Source organism: Leptodactylus fuscus, chromosome 8, assembly GCF_031893055.1.
Source record: "Leptodactylus fuscus isolate aLepFus1 chromosome 8, aLepFus1.hap2, whole genome shotgun sequence".
NCBI classification, from domain to species: domain Eukaryota; kingdom Metazoa; phylum Chordata; class Amphibia; order Anura; family Leptodactylidae; genus Leptodactylus; species Leptodactylus fuscus.
This window is the reverse complement of record NC_134272.1, coordinates 6,725,590-6,750,574: the sequence shown is the minus strand read 5'-3', so window position 1 is coordinate 6,750,574 and position 24,985 is coordinate 6,725,590. Positions and strand designations below refer to the sequence as shown.

The 24,985-nt window shown below is 42.1% G+C and overlaps 1 protein-coding gene across 1 annotated transcript in view; it reads right to left on the bottom strand.

The window, feature by feature from the left end:
• ELFN1 (extracellular leucine rich repeat and fibronectin type III domain containing 1) overlaps positions 1–24,985 on the bottom strand; it is a 694,846-nt gene that overhangs the window by 356,362 nt on the left and 313,499 nt on the right. The window contains exons 2-3 of the mRNA XM_075284201.1: positions 11,505–11,553; positions 10,562–10,837 (exon numbers count right to left, since the gene is read on the bottom strand). The gene's annotated coding sequence lies outside the window, so the exon portion shown is untranslated. The remainder of the gene's footprint in view (positions 1–10,561; positions 10,838–11,504; positions 11,554–24,985) is intronic.

Below are 24,985 nucleotides of genomic sequence, written 5' to 3'. Positions count from 1 at the left end.
AAGACCTGCTTTATGATTGGGGAAGAGGAGAAGTGGCGCAGAACAGGGCCTGGAGCCACAAAGGCAGGACCCCTTATGAGCACTTCATGCTGGTAGTCAATGTATGTTCTATTGAGCAAACGTGTCCGTGCATAACTTGTAGTCTCCGAGCTGCATCTTGTTTGGAGATGGGGGAGGTAAGAAGGACATTTTCTCCAAGAGCTCTTTGTAGACGTGAGTCACATCCACCGTATGGAGCCGCAACATATGGACGTGTGCAGACATCTGGATTCTAGGACATTTTGGACAGAATCTTTATCGACTTGTTATCTGGATCGGATACATTCAGTCTGATACACGGGAATCTACTTAACGTTGACCCTGGGGCATAGCCATAGGGAGGACTGAAGGGCACCAGTATTATAGGCCCACGAGAGCTCGTACGTCCATAGCAAATATGTCTAAAGTGTCTAGACATTTTACTTGGATAACAATATTCATATTACTGATAAAACTGCTACAATGTATAAACCAGGTATGGTCACTGGTAACCACAATACCACAATGTATGCAAAAATCCATTATTAATGTAAATTACACACTAAGAAGATTATCCATAGGAGGGAGTTCACAAGCTGAAGATATATATATAGCGTATATAGTGTATATAAGAGTCACCCATCAATGGCCGCGATGCATGTAAAATAAAATGCTTCAACTACAATTAATATTAATACATCTCAGTGGAAAATTCATGCAAAAAGATAATGCAAGGCGGTATATGGCAAATACAACATCAGGCTATGCCTCAGAGGTAACATTAAAGGGGCTCCGTCAGATCTGCCATCAAAGGGCAGCAAAGAATAGAGGGAGAGATACCGAGATCAGGGATATATAGGTTTCTATGATTGGGATCACTATTTTCATGTAATATCTTGTAAATTGTGCCCGGACTCTTAGAGAAAGCCTAGGAGTCCTGCTGGCTCCACCCACACTCAGTGATTGGCAGGTCTATCAGTGGGCGGACTCCTAAACTTTCTCTATCACCCAGATATCACCAATGTCATTGCCTCCTCTTATATCCTCTCTTTGCATAAATAGTGTTACACTTACGAAAGGTAACATTAAAAGGGCTCGGTCGGATCTCCCATCTGAGGTCAACAATGGATAGAGGGAGAGATACTGAGATCAGGGATATATAGGTTTCTATGATTTGATTCCATATTTTCATGTGAAATCCTTGTAAATTCTTCAACAACTTGAGTAATACAGAAATCGTTTGAGTGCTACTTCCCCCGCCCACACTCAGTGATTGGCTGGTCTACCTATGGGCGGGGAAAACAGGACTCCCTGACTTTTTTAGGAGTCCTGGCACCATTTACAAAGATTTTACCTGAAAATATGAAATGAAATGATAGAAAACTATATATCGCCGAGCTCAGCGCTTCCCCCTCTATCCTATGCTGCCCTCAGATGGGTGACCTGATGGATCTGCTTTAATGTTAACACAATCATTTAGTAGCTGAACATTGATCTTCATGTGGCCATTACAATAAATCCACTGAGTCTGCCACTAAGTCTACACATTACTTAAGCTTCTAATAGGCTCATATAACATACAATTCCAATGTATGGCCGTAGATCATCTAGACATGTCGGGAGATAAAGTCTTTATGACGATCGCTTAGAGAGGCCGCCTTCATTTGTCACCGGTCAGCTCCTAATGATTGTTCTCTATAACTATAGCCAGGGCTGACCAAGTGCAAAGAACATAATGACCAAGATATGGAATGATTACACCACAAATACAAGACTGAATGGAGATCAATGAACTGATGGGTTCTCCTATATCATACATATTATAATATTGTCAGCTGGACCTGCCCATCATCTAAGGCGTCCCCTGGTGAAAGGAGAGAAGGATTGGGTGGTTGGATGTAACCATGTTCGATCCTTTCGTTCTCCGAGGCCAATCCCAGCAGGATTCACCAATCACTCGGTGTACAAGAATGGGAAGAATAGAAGACTATACAATACTACATTGAGTTTTTACTAGCAGTTCTAAGCTGGTGCATTGTAATACGTCTCAGACTATACATTGGCCAGGGGCTTGTCATGTGGACGCCAAAATTGGGGAAGAAAAACGTCTTTATCCTCCACTGGTTTCAGTTTGAAAATGGCGGATAATGGGGCCAATGGTGTCCATCCATAGAGGCGACACTAGTGGGAACCTAGCATAGGTATCATAATGATATCCCAATGAATGGCGCCCCATGACAATCTAACTGGCTGATATCCTCATGCCATACCTAGACCATTGACATGAATGGCAACTCGATGAAACAAAGACAACACAAAGGTCTCCGGAGTGACGCGCTCCATGCAGATGGTGAGATATAACCCTATATACATGTGACTGCAGATAGAAAACATCTCTGCTGGAAGAGAAAAAAACCAAGGTATCAAGCACTCAGGGATAAAGCGATTCCCACTCGAGTCCCTCTTGTGCTGTTGTACTGATGGATGACTCTCCGGACCCCCTCCTTATTGGATAAATACTACTTCTGCCATTAACAATTTTCCCACTTGTTAACGTGACTATTAGGTAGGAAGGGAGACGAGGTAATTATATTGATCGAGAGTCATGAATAATAAATATCCAAAACAATAATTATTGGAAGGACGTGAAAAAAAAAGAAGCAATAACCAAGTGGAAAGAACGTAATGCCATAGAACACAATACACATTAACCTGGAGACGGCATGGAGTGTCTGCTGGCGGTATGTCCTGTCTATTCTGTGGAGGGGCAGTCACTGGCTTTATGATATTTGGAGGCTGTAGCAGAGCGGAATATGTGATTTATTGGAACTGCAAATTGTTGGATGGCCCTGGGCAAAAAAAATAAAAATTACAGTGGTCTAATACATGGACTGCTACATAATGCAAGAATCACCTGTGTATGAGCACAGCCCAATCATTGGGGGAAACATGTTCAGCAATGTACAGATAAAGCAGCTACTAAACAAGTGCTCTGCATGCTACAGTATGGTGCAAAAGTGTCAGCCAAAAAATAGATTGCTTTCAAAAACTACATTATAACCAGCATATGACCCCACATATCGCAAGGTGTAACAAAGGTTATTTGATTCAGGTGACCCTAACCTATCTATCTGCAGGGCTGGGGTGATATGCTGGTTCTGGTGACAGTAACCTATCTATCTGCAGGGCTGGGGTGATATGCTGGTTCTGGTGACAGTAACCTATCTGCAGAGCTGGGGTGATATGCTGGTTCTGGTGACAGTAACCTATCTATCTGCTGGGGTGATATACTGGTACTGGTGACACTAACCTATCTATCTGCAGGGCTGGGGTGATATGCTGATTCTGGTGACAGTAACCTATCTATCTGCAGTACTGGGGTGATATGCTGGTTCTGGTGACAGTAACCTATCTATCTGCAGGGCTGGGGTGATATGCTGGATGTGGTAACAGTAACCTATCTATCTGCAGGGCTGGGGTGATATGCTGGTTCTGGTGACAGTAACCTATCTATCTGCAGGGCTGGGGTGATATGCTGGGTCTGGTGACAGTAACCTATCTATCTGCAGGGCTGGGGTGATATGCTGGTTCTGGTGACACTAACCTATCTATCTGCAGGGCTGGGGTGATATGCTGGGTCTGGTGACAGTAACCTATCTATCTGCAGGGCTGGGGTGATATGCTGGTTCTGGTGACAGTAACCTATCTATCTGCAGGGCTGGGGTGATATGCTGGTACTGGTGACAGTAACCTATCTATCTGCAGGGCTGGGGTGATATGCTGGGTCTGGTGACAGTAACCTATCTATCTGCAGGGCTGGGGTGATATGCTGGGTCTGGTGACAGTAACCTATCTATCTGCAGGGCTGGGGTGATATACTGGTTCTGGTGACAGTAACCTATCTATCTGCAGGGCTGGGGTGATATGCTGGGTCTGGTGACAGTAACCTATCTATCTTCAGGGCTGGGGTGATATGCTGGTTCTGGTGACAGTAACCTATCTATCTGCAGGGCTGGGGTGATATGCTGGGTCTGGTGAGAGTAACCTATCTATCTGCAGGGCTGGGGTGATATGCTGGTTCTGGTGACAGTAACCTATCTATCTTCAGGGCTGGGGTGATATGCTGGTTCTGGTGACAGTAACCTATCTATCTGCAGGGCTGGGGTGATATGCTGGGTCTGGTGACAGTAACCTATCTATCTGCAGGGCTGGGGTGATATGCTGGGTCTGGTGACAGTAACCTATCTATCTGCAGTACTGGGGTGATATGCTGGTTCTGGTGACAGTAACCTATCTATCTGCAGGGCTGGGGTGATATGCTGGGTCTGGTGACAGTAACCTATCTATCTTCAGGGCTGGGGTGATATGCTGGTTCTGGTGACAGTAACCTATCTATCTGCAGGGCTGGGGTGATATGCTGGGTCTGGTGACAGTAACCTATCTATCTGCAGGGCTGGGGTGATATACTGGTTCTGGTGACAGTAACCTATCTATCTGCAGGGCTGGGGTGATATGCTGGGTCTGGTGACAGTAACCTATCTATCTGCAGGGCTGGGGTGATATGCTGGGTCTGGTGACAGTAACCTATCTATCTGCAGGGCTGGGGTGATATGCTGGTTCTGGTGACACTAACCTATCTATCTGCAGGGCTGGGGTGATATGCTGGGTCTGGTGACAGTAACCTATCTATCTGCAGGGCTGGGGTGATATGCTGGTTCTGGTGACAGTAACCTATCTATCTGCAGGGCTGGGTTGATATGCTGGTACTGGTGACAGTAACCTATCTATCTGCAGGGCTGGGGTGATATGCTGGGTCTGGTGACAGTAACCTATCTATCTGCAGGGCTGGGGTGATATACTGGTTCTGGTGACAGTAACCTATCTATCTGCAGGGCTGGGGTGATATGCTGGGTCTGGTGACAGTAACCTATCTATCTGCAGGGCTGGGGTGATATGCTGGGTCTGGTGACAGTAACCTATCTATCTGCAGGGCTGGGGTGATATGCTGGGTCTGGTGACAGTAACCTATCTATCTTCAGGGCTGGGGTGATATGCTGGTTCTGGTGACAGTAACCTATCTATCTGCAGGGCTGGGGTGATATGCTGGGTCTGGTGAGAGTAACCTATCTATCTGCAGGGCTGGGGTGATATGCTGGTTCTGGTGACAGTAACCTATCTATCTTCAGGGCTGGGGTGATATACTGGTTCTGGTGACAGTAACCTATCTATCTGCAGGGCTGGGGTGATATGCTGGGTCTGGTGACAGTAACCTATCTATCTGCAGGGCTGGGGTGATATGCTGGTTCTGGTGACAGTAACCTATCTATCTGCAGGGCTGGGGTGATATGCTGGGTCTGGTGACAGTAACCTATCTATCTTCAGGGCTGGGGTGATATGCTGGGTCTGGTGACAGTAACCTATCTATCTGCAGGGCTGGGGTGATATGCTGGGTCTGGTGACAGTAACCTATCTATCTGCAGGGCTGGGGTGATATGCTGGGTCTGGTGACAGTAACCTATCTATCTGCAGGTCTGGGGTGATATGCTGGTTCTGGTGACGGTAACCTATCTATCTGCAGGGCTGGGGTGATATGCTGGATGTGGTGACAGTAACCTATCTATCTGCAGGGCTGGGGTGATATGCTGGGTCTGGTGACAGTAACCTATCTATCTGCAGGGCTGGGGTGATATGCCGGGTCTGGTGACAGTAACCTATCTATCTGCAGGGCTGGGGTGATATGCTGGTTCTGGTGACAGTAACCTATCTATCTTCAGGGCTGGGGTGATATGCTGGTTCTGGTGACAGTAACCTATCTATCTGCAGGACTGGGGTGATATGCTGGGTCTGGTGACAGTAACCTATCTATCTGCAGGGCTGGGGTGATATGCTGGTTCTGGTGACAGTAACCTATCTATCTGCAGGACTGGGGTGATATGCTGGTTCTGGTGACAGTAACCTATCTATCTGCAGGGCTGGGGTGATATGCTGGTTCTGGTGACAGTAACCTATCTATCTTCAGGGCTGGGGTGATATGCTGGGTCTGGGGAGGGGATCCCTTTAATAATATATTTTTGCCAATGAAATAAATGAATAAGTGAATAAACAAATAGAAATGTAAATTCCATCAATATTTGGGGTGACCTTTCCCCTTTGGAGGAGGAGCCCTGGAAGTGATGATCCGGCCCCCCCTGATCTCATCATCCTCCAGTCTGTCTGGGATGACATGAAGAGACAGACGGATTGGAGCAACATCCACAGAAGATCTGGGCTTAGTTCTCCAAGATGGCGGTGGGAACAACCTCCCTGCCCAGTTCTGCCAGGGGGTAAAGGGCAAAGGTGACACGGAATATCGATGGATTTACATTTCTCTTTTTTTCATTCCCTTAATTAGTTAATTGCAAAAATAAACTGTTAACCCTTCTATTTCTGAGTGCATTTTTACACACATGCCTAACACTTTTGTATATAATCAGCATAGTGTATAATTCTATATGAATGAGCGGCATCCTGTGCATATAATATAGGCAGGGTATATTAGCATGGGGCGCCACCATGGTTACTTTGGTAAATGCTGTGGAGATCAGCAGAGCTGGATATATCCGGCAGCCGCTCATCCTCTTTCCCCATGTTAATATCCCTGTTTGCAGATTTCGTCCAGGTCTCGGCGCCTTCCTGCTCGGAGTGTTGGCTTAGGACTGGGGAATTTGGCAAGTAGAGGGGTCTTGGTGACTGTGCCTTTTCCTATAATCCAGTCCCGGCCTGTCATGTTGCCCGGTGCCACATGACATACTCAGCTCTTCTATACTGTCTTGTGGAGTTTTATGCATTATACGATGGTGGGGAATAAGAATTGAGATATTTTAATGCGACTGGTTGATGTTGTCGGGCGACGAGGGGAAGGTTCTTTGTAGCTTCGCATAATTATCACGTCCCTATTTCAGATGGCGCAGGTGGCAAGCTGTTAGATGTGACATTTTCTGAAGGAAGAGAAACATGAGCACATATCTGTACCCGGGTTATTCTCACCATTACTAAGGAGCCTTCCAGAAACGGAAATTAATCGGGATTCCAATAATGTCCCCGGTCGCAACAGATTGTCCAAATTACCCAAGACAATGGCCACAATGCAGACTCCTTGCGTCATAACGCGATAGATAGGAGACGGCAAGGACAAGTGGTCAAGGAGGGAGAGGTCATTCATCTTTGGCCACACATTCGCCCTCCCCCCTGTAGAGACGACATAATCATATGCTGCCTGTTCCCGGTATTAACCTGTCCTCCATGTTGGGAGACGTCCTGCTGCCCTGGACATGTGGGATATTATTTTCGCTTCATTAAAACGCAATCAAGAGGCTTTGGCAACTGAATTTGCCACTAAACAATGGTCTTTCTGATTGGCAAGCGATTTCATTCCCCGCGCCTATCATTAATTCTGTTACTCGAATGGAAACTCCAGCGGCATCTGTCATTATAATTGAGGCTGCAATGCATCAAGTGGATGATACAGACATCTAGTCTGCAACCCAAACTGCAAGCAAAGTCAATGAAACAAAAAAAGTCTCTACACCAGAGAGCCGAGCCCATCTGGACAGCGGCTATTTTGGGCTCAAACTTAATCCCTTGAACAGAATTCCTGCAAACGAAGCTGGAAAGTCAACAAAAGGGCTTAGGGTATATGGTGATGTATATAAATGGAGGGTGGTCGTAGCATAGACAGCAATGCTGAACTGGTCACTGCCGTGCGGGCTCCTGCGATCCCCGGTAAACATTGTAGTTTGCTTGGCGAAGTTTCCACTGCAGTGGCCACTACTGGGCAAATGTGGTATTACATGAGGTCATGTCAATGGTACTTGGATGGATGGGATCTCCTCAATATGGGAAGATATTGTTGGAATGATTTGGCGGTATTAAGTAATCCAATAGTCTAACGTTTTGTGTCACTGTCCTTTACACGTATAATACTGCCCTGGCCGTCACCTCCATGGGAATTCCCAAACCTTGAGGGAATTCCATAGTGACCTCACCTATGACATCACCGGAGAGTCTGTGTCATCAGCTGACAAGTCTGTCATGGTAATATGTTATATCCTCTCCGTATCCTCTATAACCTTTCGCCACAACATCCCACTATACAAGCTACACCATTTCTTACACTATTCCAAGACTGATTTACAGATGTAGCAGAGCTGGTTTTGTAATTGCAATCTTCCTATGTAGATGAACACAATGAGATATCTATATATTGTGCCAAATGACAAAGTTAACTCTAATACACTGATAAAAAAAAAATTGCATTATATTTTGGTGGCAAATGGGAATTATAACCGCACAATAATGTCTAAACTTGCAAATCTACAACCTGCGGCTGAGAGGTTGTGCTGGGACTTGTGGCTTTGCAACAGGTTGGCGACCACTTTATTAAATGACCACAAATATCACATCTCAGTTGTGGCCGTAATACCCTGCGCTGGTACTTGTGACACCGCCGTGACCCCGCAGCTCATCTAACCGTTAATGACTGACGACAATGCACCTTGTCCATAAAATCTGTTAAAGTGACATCGCATTCGATCTGCAGCCATACAGTCCGTGTTGTGATGCTTCATTGGGCATATTCGTTAAAGCAACAATGCCATGCTCCATTTAATTTATTAGTGACACGCCGGGGTCCACAGGGTATACTTATTAAAGTGGCAGGACATGCTCGTGAATATGGCGCACAAACCATGCCCTATCCCAACTGGTAAGTGTGAGATAGAAGAGTATATGCATCTTACTAATATACTGTATACATAGAGTCTAGACCTGGCAGGAGCGTCTGGTCATCATTACAACATGGACCACTTAATGACCGAGTAGTTACCAAGTGCCCGCTGCAATAATGTCTATAGAAACATACAAGGAATATATAGAACCTGCTACAGTATATACACGCTGCTCAAACCTTAGTATATACAATATAAAATACACATAGAATATACAATATACAACTAGTATATAGAATATACAATACACATGGAATATACAATATACAACTAGTATATAAAATATACAATACACATAGAATATACAATATACAACTACTTGTAACCGATGCAGTACAAAGTCACTACTACACACAATACCAGGTGCAAAGTCTGAACATCCCCTATGCTAAAAACTCAAACACCATCGTATTCCCTGTTTCCTCAGAATTAGGTTACTAGAATAAATGTAGCAGAGCTGAATCCGTCTCCGTCGCATGAATTACAACAATTCAGTGTAGTAAGGAAATAGAGAATACAGCGGGATATCACAGCAAGTTGTGCTGAATGAACTTGCTACAAATGTTGTAGCTTTGCTACATTTGTACATAGTATATAGGCACGTACGCATAGAGTATTCTACATGTATATAGGCACGTATATATAGAGTATTCTGCACGTATATAGGCACATGTATATAGAGTATTGTACTTGTATATAGGCACGTATACATAGAGTATTCTACTTGTATATAGGCACGTGTACATAGAGTATTCTACATGCACATAGGCACGTATACATAGAGTATTCTGCACATATATAGGCACGTATACATAGAGTATTCTGCATGTATATAGGCACATGTACATAGAGTATTCTACTTGTATATAGGCACGTGTACATAGAGTATTCTACATGCACATAGGCACGTATACATAGAGTATTCTGCACATATATAGGCACGTATACATAGAGTATTCTGCATGTATATAGGCACATGTACATAGAGTATTCTACTTGTATATAGGCATATACGACCAGATAATACAAATATTTCACAGGTGCAATAGTTAGTCGGGTAATGGCCTAGTTTATGAAGCTTCAAAATCTCTTTTACTTGTCCAAAAAAAGCCAAATATTATATATTATGTATCAATGTCACAAACATTATATGCAACATATATTGCGATACCTATACAGCATGCACCTATACATTGCCATACATTTCTAGCAGGCATTAACCCAATTGATTATCTCTATTTCCAAACTTGGGTGAATAAAGATGAGGCAAAGCTTAGTATTCCAGATCAGCGGGCGGCCGATTCATCCTCCCGAGGAACCTTTTGCCATCAAGGCCATTACTCATTTTCGACAAGTTCTAAACTGATCAGCAAACAGCTTAATCTGGGCAAGAAAAAAAGACCTAAAATTGGCTAGCCGGGGTCACTGGCACAGTGTTAGCTCTGCAGAACAATGTCTATAAGAGCTCCAGCCTCCAGGCATCCAAGATCTCACATCAGACAATGAAAATGCGTAGATCCTAAATTGCAACAGTTGTATTAACCCTCCTAGTGGCTAAATATCAGAAAGCCGCTGCTATATATAGAATGGTTGCTGACTCTCTTAAGAAATACAATTGGCAAAATGGACTAAGCCAGATGACAGAGGGAGCAGTAAAAGCATTAAAGTCAATGCATTGTATTAGCAGTAATGGAATATCCAGGCTGCCTTGGCTCTAGAGTGTCTGGCCATGGAAATCTATACATCAGACATTCATATGCATGTATGGAAATAAGTACCTGGTTAGGATCCAGAGGGCTCTGGGCGATGGGGGAGCTCCTGGCTGCATTTCAGGAGCTCCAGTGCTGACCCGACTACAGGACTCCGGCGATCCCTGGCGAGGCTGGGAGCTGTCCGACAACTGCTGGTGCTGACCCGACTACAGGACTCCGGGCGAGGCTGGGAGCTGTCCGCCTCTGCTGGTGCTGAATCCACCTCTGCTACCTCTCAGGACATCGCCACCTCCACAAAGTCAGGCGGGACAAGGGAAATCACACAACTGGCCATGGATCCCACTTGCAAAGGAAAGAGAAGGGACACTGAGCAAAGAAGTCTCCCCCGACTACACCAGCAACCTGCCCTGCCTGCAAAGATGGATTAGCCGGGGTAAATTATGGAGATCTGTTAAAGTTTTACGAGGCTGCCCATCAATCTGTTTTACAGACTAGACCCCAGCCATTTATTAATAGAGGAGGGCAGCAAGTCAATGAGGAATAAGATAAGGGGATATATACAGAGAGGCAAGTCCTAGCAAATCTGACATTAACCCCTCCAGCAGCCTGAGCCTTGACTTGTATGACTGTCCTGCAGATCTGCATGTAGTGCCCCCTTATGGCATCCCACTACTCACCAATCCTTGGGCTAATGATCCAGGAGTTGGGGCTGCATTCAGAATGGATCCTCTGTCATGTGCCCCCCCCCCCCCCAATCTCCCAGCCTGTCTCCTATCACATCTGGAGCCACAGATGTGGCTGGAAATTAACCCCCTAGTCGCTAGTCTCCCAGCACAAGCTCCTGATCACATCTGTTCTTGCATTTAGCATGGGGACGAGAGACTGGCAGGAGAAGGGAGATCCATAACACAGGACTGCCTAGATCTATTGCCATTCCAGGCAGACTGCGGCAGGGAAGACAGAAGCAGGGACGTAGCTGCTGCCTGCAGGGGCTGAGGATGCCACTTACCTGCCTGAGCCATGCATGCCTCCCCTATATGCTGCTGCTGCTGCTGCTGCTGCTGTGCTTGCTCAGGTCTCCTTAGGACACCGGCACCCTGGCAATTCCACAACAGCTTCCTATGGAGACAGATCCAAGGGCTGGACTCGGCCTGAGAAGATCTGCAGCTCCTCACTGCGTCAAGTGAAAGACCTCAAAGCTTCATTCACTGCCAGGTGATGGATGGAGCAAGTCCTGCTGGAGCTGCCCAGGGCTCTCATGTATTCCAGGCAGCTGTGCATAGGCGAATGGCATGCAGCTCTGGAGGAAGAGCGTCTGCAGTGGCAGTTCTGGGGTAGTAGCACATTCTTTGTGAGTGGAGATCTTCTGGTTTATTGTGGGGAGTCCTGGAGGAAGAGGAGGGGAGGGGTGTGCAACTTAAACACAAACAGCATGTTGATCCAATGGTGTGTAATGGGAAGTTAAAGCAGAAGCTGCAAAGACTGAGGAGCAAATAGATCTGCAGTAAGAGGAATGCTCCCCCCCCCCCCATGTCCCTGCTCCTACATTATGGGCTCTGGCTCCTTCATACTATTCACATCTCTCTTATTCGCTGTCATGTATGTGAAGGATATGTCTGGATACTTCTGCTCATTCACTACATGGCATTTTACCTTCTTATTCCTTGCTTATAGCCGGTCCCTGTGCCTAAGATTCTGATGCTTCTTTCTAGACTTTAACTCTTTCCTTGCCTTGTTCTCCCAGTGTCTGCGCTTTCTCACTCTTGGTATTTGCTATTGTCTTTCTTTCTCTCTGCCCCCCCCCCCCCAATCTTCTATAGACCAGGACTCTCTATTGATTTCTAGTTATTCCTTCTTTCTTTACCTCCTTCTCGTCCTCTTGTCCTCCTTGTACTTCCTCCCTTTAATATCTTTCTCCATCATTTTCCTCTTCTCTCTTTTCTCACCCTATTAACTCTTTCCTTTCTGCTTCCCCTCTTTCTTTCCCTTTCCCTCCTCCACTATATTTGTCTCTCCCTCTCTTCTTTCTCACTTCTCTGTTTTTCACATCTTCCTACTTCCAGTTTATTTGCTACTTATTTTCCAGTATTTGTCTTGCATTTACTTTCCGTCTCCCTTCTTGTCCTCCATGTTATTCTCGTCCTTCTATCTCCTACTCTTTCGTTCTCTCCGTCTCTCTCCATATAATCCATCCTCTCCTCTGCCATTCTGTATATTTTCCATTTCCCGTCTCCTTTACTATTTTCCATATTCTTCTAGGTCTTCTATCCCCGCACCCCTCCATTACACATGATCTGTCTGCTCTCTCCTCCACTCTTGCCTCACCCCTTCCTTTCATCCCCTATATTATAGTGTTTATCCTCCATTCTCCAGCTTTATACATTGTATCCATTACATCCCTTTAGTTATTGTATACTTGTTTACCTAATCTTAGTATATAATCCTAATAGAATTGGTTACCCCCCATGCTGACACTCCTATCCATCTGCCAAGCTTTTACCCCAGTCCATAGAACCATCATTAGCCAACTTTGGTTACCTCTCCATCTTCATATTGGGCTCCCCCTCATTATCCCCCCGGATCATGGCCCCCTCACCCTCTTGGACCTCTCATTTTACTCATCTTTCCCAGCCACAGTGTCCATTTCTTACTCTATGTGAGAAATAACATCACCAAAGCTTGTATTTGCAATGGTAGTAAAGTTTATATCAAATCTATATCCTAATAAAGCGCCCGTATAAAGCTGCGTCTTAGATTCAAAAATAAGGTTTCTCATTCGATCATAAAGTGGTGGAGTAAATGGGCCATTACCTTATTCTACATTAAACACCTAGATATATAGAATTATACTTTAAGATGCTTTTCCCTGAGCAATCGGTCCCCAGCCGCCTGACAATTACACAGTAATCTGATCATTATAGTTTACTACAATGTTTTCCAACCTGTGGCTCTACAATAGTTGCAAAAATTTGCTACATGCCCTGTGGTTGTAAAAGTCATTCAATAGTCGCCGCTCCACTGATTCCGATGCAGTTGGAATTTTTTTCTCTAGCCCCCACCATTCCTGAGCAATCATTTCTGATAGTTGCAGCACCATTAGGCTCTCTACTACTAAGTGGGCGGTCCTGAGGTGGAGCAGGTAGTCTGGCACCGCCCACCTGATAGCAGAGAGCATAATGATGCTACAACTAACAGAAATGATTTCTTGGGAATGGTGGGTGCTAGAGAAAAAATTCCAACTGTGACACAATCATGAGAATGACACCTATTAAAGGAGGCAATAAGTTGGGGTTAGAGAAGATGGTGAATGATCCCTTTAAGACATTATACTAGCACAATATAAGGACAGCTGTAGGTTACATACCAAGACATTAAACTGAATATTCACCAAATAGGTTGAAAATAATGTCAAATGATATCGTTATAGCAGACAATATTATATATGATACAGTGCTCCACTGTATAAACATTAATAATAAAATTCTGCCACTAGGGGGGGCTTATTACAGTCATTGTATAACATTAGTATGCAGTAAACTTCTAAGCTCCCTCTAGTGGTGGCTCCAAGTAGAGAGAATTTCATCCTATAAGGGAATTAAACTCAGATTATAATCCAGAGGTATTAGCAAAAAATCAGGACATATAATGGACCAATAAACCACAAGGTGGAGATTCACTTTAACAAAGCTGCTCATTATTATAACAATATATAATGAGGCTGGGGATTTTTCCTTTAAAAAGTCATTAAAGTTCATCACGTGTAGCGCCCCCCCGCCTAAGAGGATGCTAATTAATTTTAGTGGGAAATGGAACTAGTTCAAGCGAGATGAAACGGTTAATCAATGAACTCATCTGAAAAACAGTAGAAGTATTCATGTGGAGACAACTGCAGGGAACAGAGAGATGTCCTCATAAAATCAGGAGCCACAAAGGTTCACTGTCTGGATGGATCTTCCTCACACTACACGACTGTTCTTCTGGGGCTGCAGCAGCTTTGCAGTCAAGGTAAATGGGACCAATAAAGTTCCCAGGACTGATAGATATATCCGTCAACGTGTTCTTGTCAGCCATTCAGCCCTGGTTTTATTAAAGACCATGCACTCAGGTTAACCCCTTTTCAGCAGGCAGATAGTCTCCATGCCCCGGGGCAGTTACTGCCGCCCCTATTACTATATGATGGCAAACAGTTACAGTATAGTGCCATCTTATTGGGAAAACAACAAATACACGTGATAGCTGAGATTATTATTCGATACCCCATAATATCATAATGCCCATATTCATATATTTCACAGATCTACTTATCTATCTAATTATCTACTGTATCTATCTATCTATCTATCTATCTATCTCCTATCTATCTATCTATCTATCTATCTATCTATCTCCTATCTATCTATCTATCTATCTATCTATCTATCTATCTATCTCCTATCTATCTATCTATGTATCTATCTATCTATCTCCTATCTATCTATCTATCTATCTCCTATCTATCTATGTATCTATCTATCTATCTATCTATCTATCTATCTATCTCCTATCTATCTATCTATCTATCTATCTATCTCCTATCTATCTATCTATCTATCTATCTATCTCCTATCTATCTATCTATCTCCTATCTATCTATCTATCTATCTATCTATCTATCTATCTCCTATCTATCTATCTATCTATCTATCTCCTATCTATCTATCTATCTATCTATCTCCTATCTATCTATCTATCTATCCCCTATCTATCTATCTATCTCCTATCTATCTATCTATCTATCTATCTATTTCCTATCTATCTATCTATCTATCTCCTATCTATCTATCTATGTATCTATCTATCTATCTATCTATCTATCTCCTATCTATCTATCTATCTATCTATCTATCTATCTATGTATCTATCTATCTATCTATCTATCTATCTCCTATCTATCTATCTATCTATCTATCTATCTATCTATCTATCTCCTATCTATCTATCTCCTATCTATCTATCTATCTATCTATCTATCTCCTATCTATCTATCTATCTATCTATCTATCTCCTATCTATCTATCTCCTATCTATATATCTATCTCCTATCTATCTATCTATCTATCTATCTCCTATCTATCTATCTATCTATCTATCTATCTCCTATCTATCTATCTATCTATCTATCTATCTATCTATCTATCTCCTATCTATCTATCTATCTATCTATCTATCTCCTATCTATCTATCTATCTATCTATCTCCTATCTATCTATCTATCTATCTATCTATCTCCTATCTATCTATCTATCTATCTCCTATCTATCTATCTATCTATCTATCTATCTCCTATCTATCTATCTATCTATCTATCTATCTCCTATCTATCTATCTATCTATCTATCTATCTCCTATCTATCTATCTATCTATCTATCTATCTCCTATCTATCTATCTATCTATCTATCTATCTCCTATCTATCTATCTATCTATCTCCTATCTATCTATCTATCTATCTATCTATCTATCTATCTATCTCCTATCTATCTATCTATCTCCTATCTATATATCTATCTCCTATCTATCTATCTATCTATCTATCTATCTCCTATCTATCTATCTATCTATCTATCTATCTCATGTATCTCTTTCCATTTGCTGACTTACATTCTATGTGTCAATGTACTTCTACAAATAGAAATGTCCAGAATATCCGGATTTCCTAGTGTCTGCTTTAGGATGCGGCTATAGTGACTTTCCCATATATTGCCGGATTTCTTCCCCTGTATTAATTGCTGTCTTGGCTTTGCGATGATTTTCCTTCTGTAACTGGGGAAGAGCATATTTATGACAGTCTATATTTACACAAGAGCGGCCGCGGCAGTAGTAATAAAAGAAGAAGACATTGTAGCGGCGGCTTATTATACACTGAGCAAACATCTCATATGGTCGCCAATGTGCAGCACATTAAACTGTAACAGCTGTAACTATGGTCTAAGGCAACACGGCCAAAGCAAAGTGGCATTAAAGGTGATTTATGGAAAGCCTCCGACTCAATGACACATCTGTCACCGAATGAAAGGAGTGGAGGAGGATTATATTACCGTCTGCTCTACTGGTCATGGTGGAAAGGGACAAGTCGGAGAATTGTGTTTAGGCCGGACAGGTAAGCGTTAAATAAGAAGAGGTGCAGAAGGTAAAGGGTTACTAATAAAGATTCATTTTATTTGGGGTCCAAAAGGAACAAGTGGGATTCCAACTTTCCAGTGTCAGAAAACTGTAACCCACACACATTATATAGGGGGTTTAAAGGGGTTGTCCAGGATTTGGCGCAATCTCTCCGATGGGCAGGGTGGGTGTAAAATAACCTGTTCCCAGGGCTTTAATGTTTCATCCCAGTCCCCTTTCCCATGTGCTGGGGCTCACATTGCTGGAAGCCGCCGGGTTCATGTGACCGCCAAGATGAATCAGTGACCTCAGCGATGGGTGGAGAGGGATCAGTGATGTCACTCACCTGCAGCGGTCTCCGTGGGCATGGTATACAATGGAAAGGAGACCAGTAGTGGACCACACAGCACCAAGGACAGGTCATTCCATATTTGATGGGTCATAATACACAATGGCCTCTTCAATCAACTGAGTGTGGGTGCTGGGAGTCACCCCCCAATAAAACCCCTTTAATGTCCATATTGGGACATCAAAACCAAAAATTCTAATTCCTAATAATCCTACCCCGGGGGCAGTTCTGCTAAATGGAATTTATATAGGCGACTATTTTATATTGCACTAGATACACAGTGTCCTCCTAATGGAATCCCCCAACAATCAGGTGTAATATGTGGGAGAACCCACTCTGACCAAGAGGGGAGGATCCTAAATATAGGACCGCCCTTATTAACATAACAAACTTGCCTGAATTAAAGTGGATAACCCATTAAACAGAACCTTTCCCAGCTACAGTACTTGGTGTGATACCGCTCCACTGATTCTGACACAATTGAATTTTTTTCTCTAGCCCCCACCATTCCTGAGCAATCATTTCTATAAGTTTTGGCACAATTACACTCTCTACTGTAAGGTGGGCGGACCATGTCTTTCTGCTCCAGCCCAGGCCCGCCCACCTGACAGTCTTATTACCATTTGGGGGGTCTGAAATTAACATGGTGGGAGCTATAAAAAAAAATAATTCCAACTTCTCTGGGCTCAGTAGAGCGACACACCCACCAACTTTTTATAGTGATCAGGCAGAGTTGACCTCAGTTACTCTACCTGATCACAGAGAGAACTGTGCAGCCCTTTGTTTTCAGCTGCACAGTTCTTTGCACTCATCTCTATGAGTATTGCAGGGGGGAAAGAAAGTTACAACCAGGGCAATAGTGGAGACAAGGTAACTGAGTCACCGCTGTATCCTGGTATATACCAATATTCCTGCCCATGAGGGATCAGAAAACGTACCATGTGACTGCCCTGTGCTACCACATATACTGACATTAACCCCTTCGAGCCCTAGACAACCAAAACAATTCCTGGAACTCTCCAGTGCCCTGATCACAGAGAGAACCGTGCAGCCGTACAGTTACAGCTGCACAGTTCTCTCTATATCCTCTTTGTGCGGTCCTGTATATCTGGCTGCTTTGTCACTACTTATTAGGGCGCTCTTCGTTAATATTCATGTGATGCTGATGAGTCTTTAGCGTTGCCCTTGATCAAAGTGAATGACATATAGTACAAGGGTGCTCGGTGCAGATTGTAAGAGCGAGGACACACGAGACTGTACAAGATGGATCTGCAACATGTACCGCACTCAGAATCCGGATACTAATGGGTTAACGTGATATCTTTCTAAGAACCAAAAAAAAAATTAGGTTGAAAAGTTTGTGGGCGCCCCCCACTGTCCCGCCGAGGGGTGCGTCATATACTTGTAGTTAAGGCAGAATGACACTAAGTGGCATCCTCTCCGGAATACAAGAGGAGACAACTTTTACTTTCAAGGAGATTTATGCAGGTTGGAGGAACGTGGAGCAGAAGTGACCAGAGACTCCCCGAGATCTGCCACCCGAACACAACTTACTGTATAGCAGTCACTAAACTTTGTAGGTCGGAGTTATAGCTTGATGTTCCTTTCCAAAAGTTTCTAAGGGGGTATCAGTTCTCATGGAGGAATAAAGCCTTACAGGCAATGCACCATGGGATAAAGTATGAGGGATGGAATCTGTTGCTCTACTGCCCCCTGTAGGTAGCTGCCCTGTAAGTCAAGGATGAATGCTGTCTGCAAATGGGTTTATGATTTAGCTGGTAATCCTGTTTCTGCATTAGATGTTGAATTATAGGGTAACTACCTACAGGTGGCGCTAGAGATTCAATCTGCCATCTGGATGAGAGGCTTGCTGCCATACACTGCACTCAGTAAGTAGAGGAGAATCTGTTCTGTAACTGTCTGTCTCACACTCGGGACCGTGCAGGAGATTTATAGAGAATCACTTACCTGTACTGGTAAAGAGCTTTGGTTGTGATGGAAAGTTCCGATTTAGCTCCAGCATCACACTGATCTTATGTGTCTGCTGCTCTCTCTGCCTGCCTCTGCTCACTCCTCCATTTCTCCTCTGGACTTCTATACATCTGAGTCCTATGGCTCCCAAATCAATCTCATGATAGAGCAGAAGTCTCAGAGTGAAAGTCAGTTTAGAGAAACAGCATGCTAAAGGGGGAAAGGAGCATTTTTCTCAGATATGTGCAGGTTTATTTTTGTCATTTTTGCTTGCATTGACAGACAACCCACCGCCGTCAGCGATAAGGACTATTAGACAGTGCGATTCCAGAGTGCATTCTGCAGGAGGAGCCCTGTCCAGACAGGGGACCAGTATAGACGAGAGCTCGACAGCGACAGATTTGTGAAGGCAGCTCTGCACTATAACACCTGCTGGATCTGAGGATCAGCATAAAATAGACCGTCATATGGTCTGTCTCGCTCACACCACTAACTACATAATCAGGTTTTTCCACTAGGTGGAGCAAATCGAAACATGTAATAACTTTATATCTACAAAGTAACAGATAGATTTATGGAATACAGAAGTAAACGTGTGGATAATGACAAACCGTAGCGAAGGGAATATTGTAATACATCAATAATGTAGGAAGGAATAATGAAAATGTATTATAGGACAATCACTCATATTATATAGGCAAGCGCCGCCGCGGCTTTATGAGCATTGGATGAGTATAGCGGGTTATAGACTACGAGAGGCGATGGCGGTATTCTGTAGGTACAGGTCATAGTAGGGGTCTCCAAGGGTGGTTCTCCAGTTAGAAGATGCCAAACTAGTCGTCTGCCTAGGGCCTCCATTTCTTAGGGACTCCGAATCACAGGTCCCACAGGGACAATATGAAAGTGAACTGAAAAACATTCTGCTGTATGTTGCATCTATATGTCGGTATTTTTTTTTTCTATTTTTTTTTCAATCTGCTGTTGGTTTTTTTGTCTATGTATCTCTATATGGCGGTATGTTTTTTACAATTGTGTCATTCTGCTGAATGTTTTTGGTTTTATATCTATATAGCTATAAGGCAGTATTTTCTTATACGAGTTTTTTTCTTTCTGCTGTATGTTTTCAGATCTATATCTATATGGCAGTTTTTCTTTTACAATTTTTTTTCAATCTTCTGTTGTTTTTTTAGTTCTATGTATCCCTATATGGCAGTATTTTTTTATTTTTTTTTTTACAATTGTGTTGTTCTGCTGTATGTTTTTGGTTTTATATCTATATAGCTATATGGCGGTATTATCTTATACAACTTTCTTCTTTTTGCTGTATGTTTTCAGATCTATATCTATAAGGCAGTATTTTCTTTTACGAGTTTCTTCTTTTTGCTGTAGGTTTTCAGATCTATATCTATATGGCAGTTTTTCTTTTACAATTTTTTTTCAATCTTCTGTTGTTTTTTTAGTTCTATGTATCCCTATGTGGCAGTATATATATATTTTTTTTTTACAATTGTGTCATTCTGCTGTATGTTTTTGGTTTTATATCTATATAGCTATATGGCGGTATTATCTTATACGAGTTTCTTCTTTTTGCTGTATGTTTTCAGATCTATATCTATATGGCGGTATTTTCTTTTACGTTTTTTTATTCTGCTTTATGGTTCTCAGTTCTGTATCTATATCTCTATATCTATACAACAGTATTTTCTTTTACACATATTTTTATTCTGCGACATGTTTTTTTAGATCTTTATAGGGCAGTATTTTCTTTTACAGTTTTTTTATTCTTCTGTATGTTTTTGGTTTATTTCTATATAGCTATATGGCGGTATCTTCAATTCAATATCTACCGTATAGCTCTATCTCTATATAGCGGTATGTTTTTTGGACCTATATCTTTATAGCTAAATGTTTGTTTACATTTATTTTTATTACATTACATTTTTTTATTTTTTGTGTTTTTACAATAAAATTCTGCCAAAAAGGTGGCACCAACATCGAACAACCATCAAAGATCAACCCATAACAACCAAGACCCCAGTAATTGCGATTGAAGTCCTGAAATGGTCAGACATAGGCGAGTGCCCTGGAAAAGACCGACTCAGAACTGGGACATCGATCCATATTGCGGTATTATATGGACATTGTATGGGAGTATTATTTTGACACTAAATGGCATCATCTGGCAGTACTGCAATGGTTACTATATAGCAGTAGCAGAATCTAGATGGTGTATTGGAGTATTAGACACTATATGGCAGTATTATAAAAAAGGATCTATATTGTTTATTGCCCAGAATCCAACGTTTTATCAAGATAACCCCTGACGTTAATCACAGTCTCCAGTTTATCCCGTCCTCTGTATATGGTTGGGGCATGCTGGGATCTGTAGTTTCTCCTCGTCTAGATACTTAGATATTAGAGATACTTTATTGCAGTATATTGTGCTTTTATGTAATACCGCCCTGGTGTGTTCTTGTGTCGTTTTGTATGGTCGTTATTTTGCTACATGTGTAACGATATTGAATCACAATGAATGAAAGCAAATGTCTCGGCGCCCCCTATGGAAATCCACATAAAGGACACTGCAGTATCACAACACTGTATCTGCTCAGTGCTGTTGACAAACACAACTCTGCTACATCTGCTGCTCATTGCTCCTGATATGATTACACACCGATCCTGATCAGCCAGTATGGCAGAGCTCTGGTAAGTATGGCGGATTGTCAGGGGCCGTGTATAACACATCAGGTATCCGAATATACGCTGTAACGGATCATGCATTGGAATTCTATTATTGAGATATTTAAAGGGGAACGCCGCTGCGCCTTCTGTCTTTCGTTTCTTTCCTACATTCCACAGCGTTCTCTGAAATACCAAGAATGCTTCGGCAGCGGCGAGATATTCCTACGATTGTGCTGCTGTGTGCGCGGCATGCTGATGTACAAGTGGTCGGGCTCAGCTGGAGTTCACAGCACACATCCACAGGTACATGAGACTGAGACGTTCCAGTATCGCAACACCCCGCAATTGGCTTCTATCGCTGGAGAACCTCTTCAGATCGCTGCTCTGCACCTCTTAGTGCTGAAATACTCTGCGCTTTCATTGAACCATAAGTGTCAAAGTATCACAAAGAAGAAACTATCCCCATTGTAGCTCTCCCTGAATATGATTCTTGTCCTGGTCCCCCCCTCCCCCCATTACATATCAGACTCATTGCATAGAGTAACACAAAATAACTCCCTCTGCTATTTACCTGCAGGGAATACTAATCCAGGGGAGAGACATCACATTTACTTACATAGAATGGCGCCACCCGGTGTTTAAATTACATAGCAACGTGCACGTCCTCCGAACACATGGGCACATACTGAGTCAGGCGCGCCATAGTCAGATTTTGGCATTAGGGCTGATTCTGTATACCGCAAAGCACACAATAAAAACAGCTGTGCTGGGGAAGGCTATGCGTTAGCCTGGCAGTATAGTATGGCAGTATAGTACGGCAGAATAGTATGGCAGTATAGTATGGCAGTATAGTACGGCAGTATAGTATGGCAGTATATTATGGCAGTATAGTATGGCAGGATATTATGGCAGTATAGTATGGTAGCATATTATGACAGTATATTATGGTACTATAGTACAACAGTATGTTATGTTAGTATAGTACAGCAGTATATTATGGCAGTATAATATGGCAGAATATTATGCAGTATATTATGGCAGTATAGTACAGCAGTTTTTATGGCAGTAAAGTGCAGCAAAATATGGCAGTATAGTGTGGCAGAATATTATGGCAGCATATTATGGCAGTATAGTAGAGCAGAATATTATGGCAGTATATAATGACAATATATTATGGCAGTATGTTATGGCAGTATAGTACAGCAGTATATTATGGCAGCAAAGTGCGGCAGAATATTATGGTAGTATATTATGGCAGTATAGTACAGCAGTATATAATGGCAGTATAGTACGGTAGTATATCATGGCAGTATAGTAAGGCAGTATATTATGACAGTATATTATGGCAGTATAGTACAGCAGTTTTTATGGCAGTAAAGTGCGGCAGAATATTATGGCAGTATAGTGCAGCAGAATATTATGGTAGTATAGTTCGACAGAACATTATGGCAGTATAGTACAGCAGAATATTATGGCAGTATAGTACGGCAGTATATAATGGCAATATATTATGGCAGTATATTAAGGCAGTATGTTATGGCAGTAAAGTGCAGCAGAATATTAGGGCAGTATATTATGGCAGTATAGTACAACAGTATATAATGGCAGTATAGTACAACAGTATATTATGGCAGTATATTATGGCAGTATAGTACAACAGTATAATATGGCAATAAAGTGCGGCAGAATATTATGGCAGTATTGTATAGTACGGCAGTATATTATGGCAGTATAGTATGGCAGTATATTATGGCAGTATAGTACAGCAGAATATTATGGCAATACTGTATAGTATGGCAGTATATTATGGCAGTATAGTACAGCAGTATATTATGGCAGTAAAGTACGGCAGTATATTATGGCAGTATAGTATGGCAATATATTATGACCGTATACTACAGCAGAATATTATGGCAATACTGTAGTACAGCAGTATTTTATGACAGTATAGTACGGAAGTATATTATGGCAGTATAGTATGACAGTATAGTACGGCAGTATATTATGGTACTATAGTACAGCAGTATAGTACAGCAGAATATTATGACAGTATAGTGTAGCAGTATAGTATGGTAGTATATTATGGCAGTATAGTACAGCAGTATATTATGGTACTATAGTACAGCAGTATATTATGACAGTATAGTACGGCAGTATATTATGGTACTATAGTACAGCAGTATAGTACAGCAGAATATTATGACAGTATAGTGTGGCAGTATAGTATGGTAGTATATTATGGCAGTATAGTACAGCAGTATATTATGGTACTATAGTACAGCAGTATATTATGACAGTATAGTATGGCAGTATAGTACAGCAGTATAGTACAGCAGTATATTATAACAGTATAGTACGGCATTATTTTATGGCAGTATAGTACGGCAGTATATTATGGCTGTATAGTACAGCAGTATTTTATGACAGTATATTATGGCAGAATATTATGGCAGTTTAGTATGGTAGTATATTATGGCAGTATATTATGACAGTATAGTATGACAGTATAGTACGACAGTATATTACAGCAATATAGTACGGCAGTATATTATGGCAGTATAGGACAGCAGTATATTACGGCAGTATATTATGGCAGCATAGTACGATAGTATATTATGGCAGAATATTATGGCAGTATAGTATGGTAGTATACTATGGTAGTTTAGTACGATAGTATATTATGGCAGTATAGTATGGCAGTATAGTATGGCAATATATTATGACCGTATAGTACAGCAGTATATTATGGCACTGTAGTAGAGCAGTATTTTATGACAGTATAGTACGGAAGTATATTATGGCAGTATAGTATGACAGTATAGTATGGCATTATATTATGGTACTATAGTACAGCAGTATAGTACAGCAGAATATTATGACAGTATAGTGTGGCAGTATAGTATGGTAGTATATTATGGCAGTATAGGACAGCAGTATATTACGGCAGTATATTATGGCAGCATAGTACGGTAGAATTATATTATGCCAGTAAAGTATGGCAGAATATTATGGCATTACTGTATAGTAAGGCAGTATATTATGGCAGTATAGTATGATAGTATATTATGGCAGTATAGTATGGCAGAATATTATGGCAGTATAATACGGCAGTATAGTATGGTAGTATACTATGGTAGTTTAGTACGATAGTATATTATGGCAGTATAGTATGGCAGTATAGTACGATAGCATATTATGGCAGTATAGTATGGCAGAATATTATGGCAGTATAGTACGGTAGTATAGTATGGCAGTTTAGTACGACAGTATATTATGGCAGTATAGTACAGTAGAATATTATGGCAGTATAGTACAGTAGTATATTATGGCAGTATAGTACAGTAGTA